Raw genomic sequence first — 8,874 nt, 5'->3', positions numbered from 1 at the left:
AAGAGCGGTGGGTAATGTGACAGTTTAAGTTAAATTTCTTTGTGTGCTGGCAGCTTTAATGACATGCATCCTAGAGGGAGACGCACGGGGGTCATTTGACTTGGTCAAAGCATCCAGACTCTCTTGAGTTGAACCTGTGGCACCTTGCAATTGCTGTCATCAAAAAGAATAAATGGAGTTTTCAGTCTTGAAAAAAATCTATCACTGCATGATCAGGAAATGTAAGGGCTGATCTGTTTGTTAAACCCACTGAGGTAGTGGTTTGTGTTTTCATCAACCTCCCGGCAGCAGTTAGCTCCCCGCTTCATCCCCAGGACTTGCCTTGCACTGTTGGCCTTGTTCATTGATGGTAAGGGAAAAACAGAAAAGCGTTCTGTTCTTTGATCTGTTTTGTCCAGAGAGCAAGAGTCAAGTGGACATGTTTTCCTTTTATTCATTCAATGCTTTATATAGCTTCTAACGCACCTCTGCCTATATCACCTCCTTTGAACTTCACAGGTAATTTGTCAAGCACTGTATAAATAATACTCAACTAGCCAAGTTACCTAACCTTGTCATTTTGCATTATAATTTTCTCGCCTTTGTTCTGACTCATATTAGGATAGCAGTGGGTAGTAGGATGATAATTTAACAGTAAAAAATGGATTTTCTTGGAGAAAAGTTATTCCTGAATAATAATAGCACAGACATCTGTACACCCATGTTCATAGAAGCATTATACGCAATGGCAACCCAACTGTCCATCTGTGGATGAATGGATAGACAAAATATGGTGTGTGTGTGTGTGTGTGTGTGTGTGTGTGTGTAATGGAATATTATTAAGCAGTAAAAAGGAAGTTCTGACCTATTCTACAACATGGAAGACATTATGCAAAGTAAAAAAAGCCAGTCACACATAGACAAATTCAGTAGGATTCCACTTAAATGAGGTATCTAGAGGAGTCAAATTCACAGAGACAGAAAGTAGAATGGTGGTTGACTGAGCCTGGGGGGAGGGGTGATAAAGAGTTAGTGTTTAATGAGTACAGAGTTAAAAGTCTGGGGAGAGGGAAACAGTGCTGGTGATGGATGGCTGTGATGGCTGCTCAACGATATGAATGTACTTTATGCCACTGAACTGTGCACTTAAAAATGGTTATAATGGTAAATTTTATGTTATGTATGTTTTACCACAATAAAAAAATCTAGTAGTAATAATTACCGTTTGTTGAGTACATACTAGGTACATATTAGTCACTTTGCATACGTTATTCAGTTTTGTCCTCACAAGGGTCCTATGAGAGAGTAATAATAACAGGTGCTGCATCAAGCACATAGTATGTTCCAGTCATTGTACGCCCTTTAGAAGTACCAATGCATTTAATCCTTACAACAACCCTATGAGTAGATAGTGTTGTTATCTCCATTTTATAGTTGAAGATATTAAGGAGAGAAAAGGATATGTAACTTGCTGGAAGTAGGTGGTGGTGGAGACAGGATTACAACCTAGGCGGTCTGGCTTATGAGTCCACCACAGTGTCTGTTATCTCTCAGGGTAGGTGACTTTCTCGTGTTCATCCAGCATGTAGGAGGCAGAGCTGGGATTTAGCCTCCAGTTGACCTGAGTCACAAATCAAAGCAGTTGGCCTCTATGTTATAGGAAAGGTGGACCTACCTGGGGATGCCTTAGTAAAGGGAGTTTAGAATGAGGGCACAAGCATCGGTAGTCAAGGAGCTTGAAGGCAGCAAGATTAAGAGCCTAATGTAAGCCTCTTCTGCTTTAGTAAAAGTATGGTTTCTAAAATCAGGGAAGATTTTCCTTTTCCTGGGCAGACTGTCGTTTGGAGACCTGCGCTCAGTTCTGAACCTCACATTTTAGAAAAGATATAATCGAATCAAAGTATATCCTGATGAGGGGAACCGGGCAGTTGGGGGACTGAAAACTATGCTGGGCCAACACTTCTGAACACAGATGTGGCCACGTGGGATCCTGGGTAACACACAGGAGGCAGAGAGCTTTGGGCTTGTAGAAACTTGGAGGATATCATTGACCCCTTAGCATCCTTCATGGTAGGGATCCAAGGAGCGTGGATCAAGCCTAACTGAGAGATGCTTTCACAAGGATTTATATGCCCAATATTCGTCATCATCTCTAGTCTCTTCCCAAGTCCATGCCTGCCCATCACATGACACTGGCATCACCAAAGGGACTGGAGTAAAGCAGAGTATCAGATATTTTCTTTTGTCCAGGGCCATGTTTTTGGCTTTGCTAGTCCATCATGTACCCTACCATCAAATAGTTCTCATCACCAAACTTTAACTAATGAGAAGAGACAGTTTATATTCTTTACCTTTCTCTAAACCCTCACTCAAGGATGGCTAACCTGGCCCCAAAGAAAGATACCACCAAACCTTATAATGTGATTTTTTTTTATTCTTTATCTGGACACAAAGAGAACAGCAGTAAAGTCATTATTTCAGCTCAAAGCCATTTGGCTTTGTTGAAAAAAAATGTCATCTCCTAGTGGAGAATCGGGGTGAGGGCAGAGTTAAATGTTTTCTGTCTGGCTTCGTCTGCTCCAGGTCTGTTTGATTAACCTTAGGCCCTGTATCATTGGGCTTCTGCTACCCTAGCTTGTTAATTTGTCTCAACACAAGAATGGGGAAAAGTGGTGGAGAGAATCGAACGTTTAAGCCTGAAGGAGAGAGGATGGTGGGAGCAAAAGCCCCTCCATATTAATAGCGTTCATCTCTCCAAAGAGTTGTCTAGTAGAAAAAGAAGCTGACTTGTTCTGTGTGACTCAAGGGACAGAACGGAGACCAGGTGATAGAAGTTTCTAGGAAGCTGTTTCAGTTTATGAGGAAGAAGAATCTCCTGCGAGTCAGAGCTGTTCAGCATGTAGATGGACCACCTTCTGTGCAAGCGAGTTCACCAGCCCTAGGAGGATTCAAGCAACCGTCATGTTATGGGGATATTTTGGAAGGAAGTCAAGTGGAAGGTGAGATGTTGACCAAAGTCACATCTTTGGGGAATCACCAAAGTTGATTCCCCAGACTAGTTTAATAGTCTGTTTCTCCCTTAAAGTCAACCCTGTCGATGTGATTTATCTTCAGATAAGTGGAGGTTTTTCGAAACCTCCATTGGAGATTATGAGCAGGAACAGTTTACTGAACCTTTGTCGTTGCACAGCAGGGAACCAGCTGAATTATGCAGGATAAGAGTCTAAGTGAAGTGTTTTGTCCTACATATCAAAGAAATGGAAAACGAGGTCTTTGTCATTTGGAATGACAAATTTTAGTTGTTTATCATGTCTAAAGTATTCCTGCTCAAGCTTGGCTGCACTATTTTTTTCAAAACCAAGAAAAGAAACATTAGCAGAACGTGACAATAGCTACAATTTTAAAAATCCAAAAGCTGTCAGAAGCGTTTTGATCCCAATTAAAGAGACCCTTTGCAGCAATTTACACCTTGTCTTGAATTTCAAAGGGTTCTTGATCCCAAACCTTATGCGAGTAAATTTTATTAGTAGTATGTTGCAGGAAATAAATCAATAACAAAAGCTGTTCATACGTTCAGATATCTAGGTATTGCTAATATGTCAAAAGGATCAGTGAGAATGCAGAATATGTCATAAATGAACTCATTGTTACTTGTAATAGTAGGAGTGGTAGCAGTAGCAGTAGGAGTAGAAATGGTTTCATGTCAGTATGTTACTAGCTCCTCAAATCAGACCAGTGGACACCAAGGCAGGAGTGATGTCATCTTCATTTCACAAATAAGGAAACAGATTCTGGGAGTGTTCCGACTTGGCTGGAGACTCAGATCAGACCTTCCAACCCCAAATCCTATGTCTTTCCAGGGAAACTCACTAGCTTTCTTCTCTCCCCTCTTATAATTTTGTGTGTGTGTGTGTGTGTGTGTGGTACACGGGCCTCTGACTGTTGTGGCCTCTCCCGTTGCAGAGCACAGGCTCCAGACGCGCAGGCTCAGCGGCCATGGCTCACGGGCCCAGCCGCTCCGCGGCATGTGGGATCCTCCTGGACTGGGGCATGAACCCGCGTCCCCTGCATCGGCAGGCGGACTCTCAACCACTGCGCCACCAGGGAAGCCCTCCCCACTTATAATTTTATTCCATAGAATTATTATAATTTGTGCCATTAAAAAATCAGAAATATTGGGACTTCCCTGGTGGCTCAGTGGTTAAGAATCTGCCTGCCAATGCAGGGGACACAGGTTTGAGCCCTGGTCCGGGAAGATCACACATGCCGCAGAGCAACTAAGACTGTGCACCACAACTACTGAGCCTGTTCTCTAGAGCCCATGAGCCACAACTACTGAGCCCGCATGCCGCAACTACTGAAGCCATGCGCCTAGAGCCCGTGCTCCACAACAAAGAGAAGCCACTGCAATGAGAAGCCCACACACCGCAACAAAGAGTAGCCCCCGCTCACCGCAACTAGAGAAAGCCCGCGTGTGGCAACAAAGACCCAACACAGCCAAAAATAAATAAATAAATAAATGTTTAAAAATCATAAATATTGCAGGAGCCTAAAGATGAGTCTGTTTCTCAGGATAGAGGGCAGTGGTCTGTATCATCTTTTCCAGATAATGCAACATCTTGTTGCCACAATCACAGATGGATTTTGCTTGTTCATTTAGTTTAGCCAGCACTGATTGCCACTATTATTTGCACCATTCTAAGTACATTACAGCAGTTCTATGAAGTAAATGCTATTATCATCACCATTTTACAGATGAGAAAACTGAGGTCCAAATAATTAATTACACAGCTCTCAAGTGGCAGCGCTGAGATTCAAACCCAGGTAGTCTCGTCCAGAGTACTTAATGCTAGTAATATATCACACCTTCCTTAGTGTGTTTGGGCTGCTATAACAAAAATACTGTAAACTAGGTGGCTTATAAACAGCAAATGTTTATTTCACAGTCCTAGAGGCTGGAAAGTCCAGGATCATAGCCCCAGGATTTGGTGTCTGGTGAGTGCCCACTTCCTCGTAGATGGTGCCTTTTTCTGTGTCCTCTTATGATGCAAGGGGGAGAGGGGGAGGATGCTTACTAGGGCCTCTTTTATAAGGCCACTAATCCCATGTATAAGGGCTCCACCCTCATGACCTAATAAGCTCTCAAAGGCCCCACCTCCTAATACCATCACCTTGAGGATTAGAATTTCAGCATATGAAATTTAAGGGGATATAAACATTTCAGACCATAGCAATATCAAAGTTTATCAACGATTTCCTTTTATATGTATTAGAGCAGATTGAATATTATCCCTGTCTTACTGTCACCATTATTCACTTTCATTTTTATGAGCTTTCCTGAGTGAAGATAAAAGGGGTAGAGTTACAACTGGGACTGTCTTGTGGATAGAATGTTGGCAGTGTAACCAATACATGGTCAGGCAAGAGCATATCGGATGCCTGTTTTATGCCCCATGATTATCTGTTTCCTGAGGATTCAAAGATGAAGACGTGTCCTTGCCCCTGAGGTGTTCACAGTCTGGTGGTGAAACCAGACTCACAAAATGAACTGAGAGCTGCTGAGAAACAGGTGTGAATGGAGTTGTCGGTACTCAGGGGATGGAGACAGAGCTTTGCCTGAAACAGTCAGGGGTTTTCACAGAAAAGGGCACACTGACTTGGCAGTGGAGGAGTGAGTTGGAGAGGACCGGGTAAACGAAACGAGTCAGGGAAGAGAAAAACGTATTTCTAAATGCACAGATGTCTAAAGGAGAAAGATATGTGTGTGTGTTCATTTTTCCGTTCAGGGAATATTTACTGAACACGTCTATCAACACACATATGAACAAGGCTGTACCTTTTTGTTCATCACTGTTATCTATCTGGTTAGCACATGATGTCCACATAGTAGGTGCTCAGTAGTACTTATTGCACAGAAAATAAAATGACTTAGTGATTACGACTCAGCAAATGTACACAGAAAAACTAGGGCATATCAGGGGAGAGGTGGAGAGTGGCCCAGGATTGAATATTGTCCCTCATAATAGAGGGGTAATGATGTTTTAACTGTAATGGCTGCACTTACATTTCACGGCTGATTTAATAATTTATTCTTCAGTGAAAATGAGATATCACCTTATTCGTGTCTCTTCAAAATAGGACTGTTCTTCCTTTATTTCTAACTAGATATTTTGAGTGGACTTGGGGAGAGCAGCTGAGGTGGAGCAAATGAAACTGGTCCTAGGGAGGGAGACAGGTAGGAAGATGAAGGCGTTGCAGAGCAGGATGCTGGGACCTGGGACACCCCTGTCATCCTGAGAGCCATTGAAACAGTACATAGGACTCTCACAAGATGACTAGCCTATAAGCAGGACCGTCTATAGCAGGCTTTTGTGGATTCTGTCTCATTGGACACCCAACAATTCTTGGAGGTTTTATTACCTACCCCTTTTTTACAGGTGAGTCATCTAAGGTACAGGTAGGGTGAGTGGCTTGCCCGAGGCTAGCATGAGTAGCAAGAATTGAATTCAAATTCACATTTATAACTCCTAAGCTTGTTTTGTTTCTTTTACTCCAGAGATTCTCCACTTGACTGGTTCTATCCCCAGAAGGGGCTGCTTTGGAACTTACTGTAGGCATTTTGGGTGGTCATGACTTTTGGGGAAGGGGGTGGTGATGCAGGAATTTACTAGGGGCAAGGATGCTAGCCACTCTGCAATGTACAGGACATTCACACACAACACAAATGTTTCCTGTGCCATATGACTTTAAATGTCTTATCACACATTCATGTAGATGAAAAACCTGTTTATAATCACCTGAATCTAAAACCTAACTCTACTTTATCTATAAAAAAAGTGATTTTGTACAATATTCGCAGTAGTGAGTTTTCCAGAAATGCAGCTAAACAGCGAGAAAGATGTGCTTTGTTCTCTTGAAACCTCATCAAGAGTTGGTCATCACGTTGGAAAACCACACCCCTGTGATGCTTTTCATATTTGAGTCACCAGCAGGGCACTGCTCCATCAGTTTCATGTATAACTATCATGTTCACCATAACTGGACTTACATGGCGCATCTTTAAAAATGTCAAATATAAAGGGAAGAGTTGAATGATCTATTAAAACTGAATTTATTCATTATAAGAGCGCACAAACATAAGACAGTGTCATTATGTTCTTCTGTTGTAGTTGTAACTAAGCCTTTATACGTAGAAATTCATATTATTTTTAATTAGAAATCATCTTCTTTTATTTCTCCTTTATAAGTAGGATATTTTGACTTGCTTAAACTTCATGTGTACAGGTAGATTATATAATCATTTCCAGAAAATAAAAGAAGAATTACAAAATATTGGTTTATAAGAAGGAGGTGTTGGGTCAGATAACGTTAAGAATCCCTGTCTAGACCATGCTGCCATTTTCATTGGTTCATTCATTCATTCATTCCACAAATGCTTATTGAGTGAAAGGGATATTCTACGTGATAGATAGGGATGAACTAGCCTGAAACCTTTTCTTCAAGGAATCTACAACCTAGGAGGCAAGACATATGTATATAACTAAAAACTCAAAGCAAGAATAACAATATAAGAGAAAAATATAAAATTATCATAAGACTTCAAAGGCAGAAATGGGGCTTCCCTGGTGGCGCAGTGGTTGAGAGTCCGCCTGCCGATGCAGGGGACACGGGTTCGTGCCCCAGTCTGGGAGGATCCCACATGCCGCGGAGCGGCTGGGCCCGTGGGCCATGGCCGCTGGGCCTGTGCGTCCAGAGCCTGTGCTCCGCAACGGGAGAGGCCGCGACAGTGAGAGGCCCGCGTACCGCAAAAAGAAAAATATATGTTAAAAAAAAAAAAAGAAGAAAATGATTTCTTCCATCTGAAAAGAAATATGGAACGATTTAGGAACAAAGGGCTGAACTTTGAAGGATGGGCAGGGTTTCAAGTGAGAGATATAAGAGGACCAGTATCCAGGCAAAGGGAATTATGGGGAGTGTTTACTAAGGCCGTAAAGTGAGAAAGTCATGAATAAGGGCAGGCGTGGAGAAGAATTGAGATGTCTGGATGTTCTGGATTGGAGGATGTGCGGTTGCTGTCAGTGAGAGGAAACTGAGAGGGTTGGCAGGGCCCTATTGCAAGGCCTGGAACGTACGACTAAAGAGTTTTGGTTGAATCATGTCCATTACAGCCTGAGTTATTATTCATTGTATTCTGTGGCCCTGAAGCTGCACTAGCTATGCAGAGAGGTAGGTACAGTGACTCTAAGGCCACCCTCGACCCATCAGATGTCTTTGTGCAAATCAGGGAAAAGTCCCTTTCTTTAAGGCTCATTGCCTGGGATGACTTTTGCTGGGAAACGGTTGCAATAAGTATACATGTTTTTGATGACTATGCGATGACTACCTCCCCGTAGATCTATGCAGTGTACCCCCTGGCCGGCTGTACGTAGCAGACCTGGGAGTATCATTCGTGCATGAGCAGAATGCCAGGGGTACCATCTTGCCAGTTCCTGTACCGACCATTCACTGCCCAGCTTGCAGGACTAGCAAAAGGAGACCCCTCCACCCCCTTATATCCCTTTGCCTTTCTTCATTCAAGGTCCAGTAATGTCAACAACAGTAGCAACAGCAACACAGCACGACAGTGACCACTTATCAAGCCCTTTCTCAAGCCAGGTGCTTTAGTAAACCAAGTGCTTTATGCATTTCATCCTCCGAGCAGTATTCATGTTGGGTCTGTCTGAATCCACAGCCCACGCTCCTCACTGGTGTGGTACTGGCACCAGAGAGTGGAAGGAGCTGCCTTGGATCCGTTCCTGCCCAGCTATGTGGGCAGCTATCCGTTCCTGCCCAGCTATGTAGCAATTTTTTTTTTTTTTTTTTTTTTTTTTTTTGTTTTTTGGGGGCCCTCCCCTT

The 8,874-nt window shown here is 42.8% G+C and overlaps 1 protein-coding gene across 5 annotated transcripts in view; it reads left to right on the top strand.

The window, feature by feature from the left end:
* Positions 1 to 8,874, top strand: part of DAB1 (DAB adaptor protein 1) — a 287,178-nt gene that overhangs the window by 147,276 nt on the left and 131,028 nt on the right. The gene's annotated exons all lie outside the window — the stretch shown is intronic.

This window comes from Lipotes vexillifer, unplaced genomic scaffold (assembly GCF_000442215.2).
Source record: "Lipotes vexillifer unplaced genomic scaffold, Lipotes_vexillifer_v1.1 scaffold54, whole genome shotgun sequence".
Classification (NCBI taxonomy): Eukaryota; Metazoa; Chordata; class Mammalia; order Artiodactyla; family Lipotidae; genus Lipotes; species Lipotes vexillifer.
This window is presented reverse-complemented; position numbering and strand designations above follow the sequence as displayed.